The sequence below is a fragment of the Colius striatus genome, unplaced genomic scaffold, assembly GCF_028858725.1.
Source record: "Colius striatus isolate bColStr4 unplaced genomic scaffold, bColStr4.1.hap1 scaffold_59, whole genome shotgun sequence".
NCBI classification, from domain to species: domain Eukaryota; kingdom Metazoa; phylum Chordata; class Aves; order Coliiformes; family Coliidae; genus Colius; species Colius striatus.
In genome coordinates, this window is record NW_026908533.1 from 381,511 (window position 1) to 392,206 (window position 10,696).

At 47.2% G+C, this 10,696-nt stretch overlaps 1 long non-coding RNA gene across 1 annotated transcript; it reads left to right on the top strand.

Annotated features, from left to right (window-relative positions):
• The first annotated feature begins 6,443 nt into the window (after positions 1–6,443).
• Positions 6,444–9,641, top strand: LOC133629531 (uncharacterized). Its single transcript, XR_009821059.1, has 5 exons — positions 6,444–6,522; positions 7,048–7,106; positions 7,858–7,918; positions 9,238–9,301; positions 9,574–9,641. It is a non-coding gene; the product is annotated as an uncharacterized LOC133629531 (long non-coding RNA).
• The last annotated feature ends 1,055 nt before the right edge of the window (positions 9,642–10,696 follow it).

Here is a 10,696-nt window from a genome sequence, read left to right on the forward strand (position 1 = left end):
TTGGTGCCCCAGTTAAAGCACCAACCTACACCCCCTGCACACTTCCAATGGCCTCCCCCAGCTCTGGGTTGAGTGTGGAGCCACGGGCAGCACCCATCCCCTCCTGCCCCTGCACACAGCCTGCGCCTGAGGCCCAGCAGCCCCATGCTGAGGGTGCCACCCGCCTGCTGTGGCCACAGGAGCCCTCAGGCCCTGAGCCCCGGGGCAGCCCCGAGCCCAGAGGCAGGGCTGATTGCCTGGATCCCGTGGAGACATCTGGGTGCCGAGATCTTCCTGCTGTAGCCCCAGCACCGCTCAGGACTGTGGCTGGGAAGGGATGAGCGCTCCCTCCTGTTCCTGATGTGGGCAGGGAGGAAGGGCCCCTGCCTGGGCTGAGAGAGCCCACGGTGTCCGCTTGTCCAGCAGACCCAGGGCTCACCTGGGACAGTCTCTCAGCTTCCTTTGGTTTGATGCAACGCTCAAGGGCATCACTAATCCCAGCCAGGGCACGGGCTGCGGCGACTAGAGCACAGTGGCCTCAGCGGTGTCCCAGCTGCCTGCTGGCAGTAGTGACATTCGCTCCAGCCCGCCCCAAGATGGAGTAGCTGAACTGTAGGGAATGTTCAGCCTTACATTCTCCATGACTCAGACCAGAACGGCCTCATGCTGATGTTTCCCTGTGTTTCACATCACCAGTTACGACCCTACCACGGGGCTGCCCCTGATTCAGCTGTGGAGCTTGACGGGAGATGAGGTACGTGTGTGACATACCCACTGCCGCAGCTCCGTCAGCGTCCAGGATTAGGGGCTTTCTCTTGTTCATGAGGAACTTGCTGACGTTTCCTGCTGGTGTTCTGATGTGCTTTTTTCTCACCTCCCTGCAGGTGGTCTCAGTAAACAGAGTGCTGGTGGAAAGAGGATTTGCTCAGTGGCTGGACTACCAGCCGTGTCCCGGATGGCTCGGCAAGTCTCTACAGAGGGAGACAAGAGCAAAAAGTCCTGCCAAGCCCAACTGCAGTTGATGTTCTTCTGTATCTAGCAAGCCTGTAAATATCCTCCAGAATAAAGGCAGGTATTGTCCAAAAACACCCCTGGAAGCCAAGGGAATGTTAGAGAAGCTTTTCCACCCCAAAGTGTCCGTGTGAAGTTGTGGCTGCCGTTGCGTCAGTTGCAGATACAGCAGAGGAGAAGTCTGCCCCCCACTATGATGTATTGATGGCCTCTTTAAAACACACTGTTGAGAATGCTGATCAGCGGGAATTAAGGCTACTGATGCACCAGCCTAACTGGCCTTGCTGTTGGTAAAGCAGATGGAGCTGTGGAGGTCGTGGTCACAGGCCACACTGCTGATGATGAGGCCGCTGGCCAGGAGGGCAGCCAGGGTGATGCCCAAGGAGATGCCCAGGGAGATGCTCAGCAAGAGCCCAAAGTGCAGAGCTGCAGCTGCCGCCTGTCTGCAAAGGGCAGGAGGAGGAAGCGGGTGATGGAGATGCTGTTGCACATCTGCTGCCTCTGGGCATGGGGCACTTCTGGGGTTCTGGGCTTTGTCCAGCTCCTTCCCATCACCACAACAGGGAGTGTTCATGGATGTCAGAAGCCCTCAGCATTTCTGCTGCCCTCAGGGAGCACAGAGCGAGGGCTTCGAGGCCAGAGGATGGGCTGTGGGTGAGAGTAGAGCCAGGGCAGCCGGGCTGTGCCTCTGCCTGCTGCCCAGTGCCCTGTTCCTGCCCCTTTCTGCCCGTCCCCTGTGAGCCTGCACAGCCCCAGCCCCTGCTGAGAGCAGAGGGATCCCCCTCACATCACTCCGTGTCTCGCCCTTGCTCAAGCTCTCAGCCCCCCACGGCCAGCCAAGGGCACTGACGGCTCATTTCCCCCACCCAGCAGCACTGTCTGTGCCTCAGTGTGTCTGTGCTCTCTGTGGGGCACTGAGACAACACACAGCTCCCAGGCAGAGAACAGACAGGACATGGACAGAGCTGCTTGTGCCTGACCCAGAGGCTCCCTCAGGCCGCAGCCCCCTGTGAGGCCAAACCCCACAGGCCCAGCTGGTTGCCAGGCTCCGCCTGCCTCACATTTTTTGAGGGGAAAAAACTGTTTTGGGGTAAGAATCACTTCTTTGAGGCAAACTAAGTTGATCTGAGAGGGATAAAATCCCTCTGAGGCGGGAAAAGCGCCTTTCTGAGAGGGAAAACCGCTTTTTGGGTGAAAATCGCTGCTTTGAGGAAAACTGAGTTGACCCGAGGCTTTGTGTGAGGGAAAAAGCCACTTTGTGTGGGGGACAGTCACGTTTTCAGAGGGAAAAGTGCTTTTCTGGGGGAAAAATCACTGCTTTGAGGTAAATTAAGTTCATTTGACGGGGGGAGAAATCCCTTTGAGGCAGGAAAAGCACCTTTCCGAGGGGAAAAATGTCTTTTTGGGGTGAAAATCACTGCTTTGAGGCAAATTAAGTCGATCTGAGGGGAGAAAAGTTCCTTTAAGGTGGGAAAAGCGCCTGAGGGGAAAAACTGCTTTTTTGGGGTGAAAATCGCTGCTTTGTGGCAAATGAAGTTGATCCCAGGCTTTCTATGAAGGAAAAAGACACTTTACGTAAGGGAAAGTCACATTTTGAGGGGAAAAAGCTCTGTTTAAGGGTAAAAATCATTGCTTTGAGGCAAATTAAGTTCATCTGAAGGGTGAAAAGTCCCTTTGAGACGGGAAAAGTGCAATTCTGAAGGGATAAACTGCTTTTCTGGGGTGAAAATCGCTGCTTTGAGGCAAATTAGGCTCATCTGAGGAGGAAAAGTTCCTTTTTGAGGGGGAAAAATGATTTTTGGGGTGAAAATTGCTGCTTTGAGGCAGATTAGACTCACTTGAGGAGGGAAAAATCCCTTTGAAGTGGGAAAAGTACCTGAGGAAAAAATCAGCTTTTTGGGGTGAAAATAGCTGCTTTGAGGCAAATGAAGTTGATCCCAGTCTTTGTGTGAGGAAAAAATCCAGTTTGTGTGGCGGAAAGTCACATGTTGAGGGGAAAAAAACTCTGGTTTAGGGTAAAAATCTCTGCTTTGAGGCAAATTAAGTTCATCTGACGGGGGAGAAATCCTTTTGAGGCGGGAAAATTGCCTTTTTGAGGGTAAAAACTGCTTTTTTGGGGGGAGGGGAATCGCTGCTTTGAGGCAAAATTAGCTCATCTGAGGGGAAAAGTACCTTTTAAGGTTAAAATCAGCTTTTTTAGGGGGGAAAGCACTGCTTTGAGGCAAAGTGAGTTCATCTGAGGGGAGAAAAGTCCCTTTAAGGAGGGAAAATTGCCTTTCTGAGGGGAAAAACTGCTTTTTGGGGTGAAAATAGCTGCTTTGAGGCAAATGAAGTTGATCCCAGGCTTTGTGTAAGGGAAAAATCCACTTTATGTGGGGGAAAGTCACATTTTGAGGGGAAAAAAACCTATGCTTTAGGGTAAAAATCACTGCTTTGAGGCAAATTAAGTTCGTCTGAGGGGGGAGAAATCATTCTTAGGCGGGAAAAGCGTCTCTTTGAGGGGAAAAACTGCTTTTCTGGGTGAAAATCGCTGCTTTGAGGAAAACTGAGTTCATCTGAGGGGGAAAAAATCCCTTTGAGGCAGGAAAATCGCTGTTCTGTGGGGAAAAACAGCTTTTTTTTGGGAAAATAGATGCTTTGAGGCAAATTAAGTTAATCTGATAGGGGAAAAATCCCTTTGAGGCGGGAAAAACGCCTTTCTGAGGCAAAAACTACTGGTTTAGGGCAAAACCGCCGCTTTGAGGGCGAAAATGGGAATCATTTGAGGTATAAAACGAAGGTGTGAGGGGAAATTTAATCTCTGAGGACAAAACGGTCCCTCTAAGGTCAACAACCCGCCGCTTTTTGGGGTAAAACGGAGCAATTTAAACCACTCTCTCCCGGCTCCTGCCAGCCCCGCGGCTCCCAACACGTTTCTCCGGCTCCCTCTCGCGTCCCTCCTCCTCCCCGTGCCCCTCCCCGCTGTTCCTCGCCCTCGCTTTTGGCGTCAAAAGCCGCTTTTTCTCCGCTTCCTCCCTCCCCTCAGCCGGGCGGAAGCCGGAAAACGCGCGCTCGGCACAAAATGGCGGCCGCCTCTGTCCTCACCCAACATGGCGGCGCCCTCACAGCACCCGCCCCCTTCACCGTAACGGCATCCGTACAACATGGCGGCGCCCTCACAGCACCCGCCCCCTTCACCGTAACGGCGTCCGTACAACATGGCGGCGCCCTCACAGCACCCGCCCCCTTCACCGTAACGGCGTCCGTACAACATGGCGGCGTCCGCGGGGGGGGTCTGAGCTCATGGGGATACCCCTCCCCCCCGCGGGTGCCCCGCGGCACCCCCCCCCGCCCCAATTCCCCTCCCAGCTTACCCCGAGGGACATTTTGGGGGTGGGAGGGGGAGTTATTGCACCATCAGGGGGGTGGAGCCCCCCTAAACCCCACCTACCCCCCCAAAAAGTGGGTGGGCTTCGGCTCGACCACCCACCACGCTCTTTTCCCCTCCCCCACCCTCCCTACGTCTTTGGGGGGTATAAGGGACAGCCCCCCATCATCCGGGGCAGGGTCTGAGGTGCCACAGGGAAGCAGAAACTCATCGAGAGAGGGGGAGGTGAGTTGGGGCGGTCTTGGGGGCTTTTGGGGGGTAATCTGGGGTTATTTGGGGTGGTCTGGGGTCGTTTGAGGGGGTCTGTGGGACTTTGGGGGGTTTTAGGGTCGATTGAGGGGATATGGGGTCACTTGGGGGGGGGGGTTGGAGTCCTTTGGGGGGAATTGAGGTTATTTAGGGGACATTGGGATTATTTGGAGGGGTTTTGGGGTGATTTGGGAGGGCTTGGGGTCGTTTGGGGAGATATGGGGTCACTTGTGGGACCTGGGGGGATTTGGGATCGTTTGGGGGGGTTGGGGATTATTTGGGGGAGGTTAGGGGGGAGTGTGGGTCGTTTGTGGGGATTTGGAGTCGTTTGAGGGGGATTGGGGTTATTATGTGGGGTTTTGGGCTCATTTGGGTTGATTTGGGGGAGTTTGGGTCCATGTGGGGGCTCTGGGGTCATTTGGGGCCTTTTGGGCTTATTTGCGGGAGTTTTGGGTCATTTTGAGGGGTTTTGGGATCATTTGGGGGGTTTTGGGGCTCATTTGGAGGGAGTTAGGGTCATTTGGGGAGGTTTTGGGCTCATGTGGGGGACTTTTGGGACCATTTTGGAGGGGATGGGTCATTTGAGGAGGTTTCAAATTCATTTGGGGGGCTTTGGGCCTCATTTGGGGGGATTTGGGGGGTCTTGGTCTCATTGGAGGGAGTTTTGGGTCTTTTGGAGGGACTTGGGGCCATTTTGAGGGGTTTTGGGATCATTTGGGGAGTTTTGTGACTCATTTGGAGGGAGTTGGGGTCATTTGGGGAGGTTTTGGGCTCGTGGGGCTTTTGGGACCATTTTGGGGGGTTTTGGTCATTTGAGGAGGTTTTAGGTTCATTTGGGGGGTTGGGGGCTCATTTGGGGGGTCTTTTGGGCTCATTTGGGGGAGTTTTGAGTCATTTGAAGGGAGTTGGGGCCATTTTGAGGGGCTTTGGGATCATTTGGGGTGTTTTGGGGCTCATTTTGAGGGAGTTGGGGTCATTTGGGGAGGTTTTGGGTTCATGTGGGGGGCTTTTGGGGCCATTTGGGGGGTCTTGGGCTCATTTGGGGGAGTTTTGGGTCATTTGGGGGGGTGTGGGGCCATTTGGGGTAGTTTTGGGTCATTTGGGAGTTTTTGGGTCATTTGGGGAGGTTTTGGGCTCATGTGGGGGGCTTTTGGGACCATTTTGGGGGGTTTTGGTTCCTTTGAGGAGGTTTCAGGTTCATTTAGGGGCGGTTTGGGATCATTTGGGGGGATTTTAGGCTCATTTGGAGGGGTTGGGGTTCATTTGGAGGCATCTTGGGTCGTTTGGGGGGATTTGTGCCCTTTGCCTCGTGGCTTGGGGGGGGATTGTTTTTTGGGGGGGAGGGGACATCCCCTTCCCATGGTGCCCCGGGTGTAAGAAATATTGATGTTGCTTTTGCAGAATTAGAACTTGAGACAAGGAGTTTCGACTGCTGTCTGTGTCTGTGTGGTGTAAATCAGTGCACTGACAGTTGCAGGGTCATTTGTTGATATGCTGAAAAGCATTAGATACTGTTGAAATAACTTGTAGCACTGATCAGTGATACCTTACTGTTTGATTTGAGTTTAGAGGGATTTCTCTACACAGAGGTAACTTGAATGTTTTCTGTGAGTTGTCTTGTTTAAAACAGACTTGAATCACTATAAATATCCTCTGTCTTTGTTCACTCGGTTCATATCTTTATGTAAATACAACTGTCTTTTGGTTGTTCTTTTTGCCATTAGAAAATGAGACAAGCAGAGAAAGAAGTCAGTTGCAACCAACTGTAAAAAGACTGGCCTTTCATAGATTCAGATAATCACAAACGTGTTTCTGCATCTTTTAAAATTGTCTTTCTAGATCTTGCTGTATCTGGTTCTGTTCTTGAAAAGACATGACAAAGCTCCAACACAGATGACAGTGAAACTACCACATCTGTAAGTGTTAGATTTTCTATTCAAATGTCAGAATGAATTAAGTGCAGCATCTGTAAGGCAGATTAGGAATACTGTAGTCAGCTATCACGTCCTTTTCTATAACAAATCTGGGACTAACTCTTGATCTAGTTAAAAGAGAACGTTGTCCTTCAAGTTTGTGGTTCTGGTGGTTTTGGTTTTTTAGATCGCAACGATGGACTTTGAACAGGTTGTGTCTCCTTTTGTGCTCACTTGCTCTAGTGCTGTGAAGATGTGTAGTGGTTTTGTGTGGCCAGCTTTTGGTAGTTGTTGGGGGAATACAGGGGCGGATTCTTCAAAGAAAGAGCTGCCAGAAGCTATAGCTTGAGCTGTGAACATGAACTGATTCTCCTGTGTGGTTGATGTTCTTGTTGCATGCTTGATTCTTAATGAAGAAAATTCGGTTAGGTAAGAAAACCACCTTGAGCTCAGTAATCTTTTTTTTTCTAAAATGTTGCTCTTAACCAGTATTTTACTGCCAGAAAAGGGTTTGTCTTTTCTTGATAGATTGTCATAACAATCCCAGGATTGCCTTTCAAGGAAAATCCAGCAGTTCACACAGACAGGTATGGTACAGTATGTTACATATTTGAACCAATTGTGTAGTCAGATAATTAGGAGCTGTAGTATGTTTCCAGTTACTCTTCTTAGACAGCTAAAAGGGCAGAGGGTAAGCCAAGATGTGTGCACATGGTATTGGGGAAGGAGGCCATTAGAAGCTGCTGATACTTATCCAGACCACAGTAAAAATAGCAATTCTTTCTAAACAGTAGCTTGAAAACAAGGCTGTGATGAGGCAGTACGTTTCTGCACACTCAGCATATTCAGTTGCCTTCTTTTATTCTTAGTGTGATTGATAAAGTTTTCAAGCTGAATGAAATCTGACTGAGTTGACTTGTGCAAGGCTTTTATTATGCTGCAAATCACTTGCTGCATATGTAAACAACCTGAGGGGTGTTTTTAATTCAAGTTTTAACTGTTGCAAAGATACATTGTTTCATGTTTTTGCAACTTTAAGACACCTTTTTCCTGCAGTCCCATCTGATTTTCTTCTGAAGTTGAGGAACCCACCAATTGTCTTGGTTAAAAAACCTTTGGGTTATTTTCAGATACCTAAAACCTAATAGTAAATTTTACATCCAAAATGGTACTTTTTGATTTCTTCTGTCATATTTGAGGGTTTTTGTTGGCACAGGTAATACATCAGAGATATTTTGTAGGGGAACTGTTTCATGCCATTTAGAAATATTGGTGATATTTATCGATTACACTTTCCTTTTGCATTTCCATTGAATTTAATATTTGTATATTTCTCAGGCTTCAGCAGTGCTTAAATTCCGATCCTTTGAACACACATAGAACTGAAAATGAGCAACAGGTAATTCCAGGATATAACTTCCATTTAAACCTCTGCAAACGTGTGTCATATATGTGGAGGTGTGGGTAGTGTTGAGGCTACAAGAGTGGTCTTTGTGGAGGGACACCAGGGACTGAATCCAGCCACATCAGCAACAAGACCAGACCAAAGGTCAGCAAGCCAGCAAAGTTGGTGGTGCCTCTGTGAAAACAGGAGGGGCAAAAAAAAAAATGCAGGGGAAGAGACAAAAAGAAAAAAAGCAAGAAACAGAGGCAATGGGCAAGTCAGGGGACAGTAGGAGTCTCAGCACTGTTCTGTGTGACGTGTGTGTGAGTTGTACTTCATTTGTGTTTAGCATTTCTTTGGCTAATTCTTCTCAAAAAAACAGTTTTTAAGTTGGATGTAAGCTCAAACCCATCTACTAAGTATTGCCTTTGTCATCTATTTCATATGGTTCATAGCTTTCATAAGTATCATACCTTAACTTTCAGATACTAAATACTATAGTAGCTAATTTTGATTGAGGAATGTGTAGGAGGTTGTTCATACGGTTGAGTAAATTCTGCTTCAGAGAGACTGTAGAATTGTACAGTTTCATCTGATCTATCAACCACTGCTACAAATGATGGCATTTGAATGAGATGTAAGAATTTAACTCCTCATCCCAGAAGAACTCTTATCATATTGTGTGTTAAGGAAATGTATTATGCAGTGGGTCAAAGGCTTTTAAATTGCTCATTGCTTTGTGTTGCCTTGTTGGTGTTTCAAGCACACGATTTTCAGGTAGAACTCTTTATTTCTCTTTCTGTAGGAACTTGCTTGGAAAAAAGTTTTAGGCCCTAACTCCACTGAATCTTACTGTTGGCCACCAATAGCTCAAGGATGTGATGCAGTTGCCATCTCATATCAGGGAAATAATCCTTTCTTGTATATTCCACCAATTCTTACACTTTTGCAGTCGAGCAGTTGCTACAAACCTTGAGAAACAGGAGTGGAGGATGTATATATTAGAGTACTGCAGGTTTTGTGTTCTAAGGTGCAAATGTCAATGAATGATCCAAAAGGTAGTGCATGTTGAGAATGGGTGCATCTGATGGAATCTTAGAGTATCTTCATGATGCTTCCCAGGTTATTTAGGCCATCTGCTTAGACATTGACAGAGATGGACTGCATGAGTGTGGGAGTCTGTAACTTATTTATCAAGTAATATCTAACAAGTGGTTAATGTCATATCACTTTGATACTCGATGAAGCTTGATTTTTAAGGGGCTGTTACATAGTGAAATGGAAATGTCTGGTTTGATTTTTAAAACATTGTCATTCATTTTCTACTGCATTAGATCACAGAAACATGGACTCACTGAGGCTGTAAGGGACCACTGAAAATGGCTCACACAGCTCCAAGTAAGACAAGATGTTTCTGCTTCTATGAAACTTTTGGACTTTTCACCGTGTGTTGCTGCACATCCATTTGTCTCCAGCTTGGTGCACGGTTCCTCGGGCCTGTACCATCTGCATTGAAGAGGTGATATGGTGTTAAAAGCTTCTGTTTGAAGCATTGAAAGGCCTGTTTTGCAGATTTTAGTTTTGCCCTAAATTCTGAAATAGTACAATGACTAAGATTCTAAACAGTTGTCTCATGCTCTACTGTAACTCTTTTGTCCATACACACCTAGCCACTAGCACTTATCTTGTGTCCTGGGTGGAAGAAGGCACGACTTGGTTTTGAGCTACTGAAAACATACCAGAGATGCTCCAGACAGCTTCATCCAATGTTGTTAATGCTTGGGCAGAACAAAGAAGCAGCTAAAAGTGTGAAAATCCAAAGATGTAAGAATACTTCTGTCGTCTTAATGACACTTGAATGCAATGTAGGCTGTCTTAATTGCATAAAACTGTAAGAAATGAAGATACAATATTGGCATTATTTTGTTGTTAAAACCAAACTACTAAAGGCTATGCTTGAATGTGTTTAGATATTTACCTTCTGTCGATCTGGTTCTACCATGGTCTTGTTGGGAAATGAAATGACATCCTGCTCTGTAAAGCTGTTAACAAAGACTTTTCAGTGTTTCAGAAACACAGTTTTGCGTACTCAGATCTTAAAGACACACAGGGGTAAAGAAATAGAAGCGAACTAAAATGACTGTTACTAGAAGTCAGAACATGGAGTTATATGGTCCCTATTTAAAAAAAAACAAAACAAAAACCCCAACCAAAAATCCAAACACACACAAATATCCAAACAAAAATACCTTACCACCAAAACCAACCAAAAAAACCTTCCCATAACTTCAAGATGATGCATCTGAAATGCAGTTGAGACCTTTTTGATAAAACTAGTGTGTCATGTGGAATGTAAATTAATGTTAACAGTTGTCCTTTACCGACTTGTAGGTGAGGTAATAGTGCCTGCACCATATTGCCTCCTGAGACTGTCTGAACATCACACGCTGTTTCGTAATCTTTGCCATCTTGTTCTTGATGAGGTTGAGGTGCTGTTCTCTGATGCTCCTGAACAGGTAAATAGCTTACATGTTCAGATGGTAAAATACTATTCAATTGTGCAAGTGTCTTGAAAGCAAGTGTCACCCACTGAAAACAAACACCTTCCTTAACCCCAGTGGTAGAGTTGAAAAGAAAATGAAGTTTGAAAACCCCACATTTGTATACTTCTGGCAGAATGAAGTATTGGAGAAGTGGAGTTGTAATCAGTCAAAGCAGACTTTGCCTTGTTTTTTTCTTTAATCAGTGAGCCCTGTCTTGCCCTGGTCTAAGCTACTGCTCCATTATGCTGTT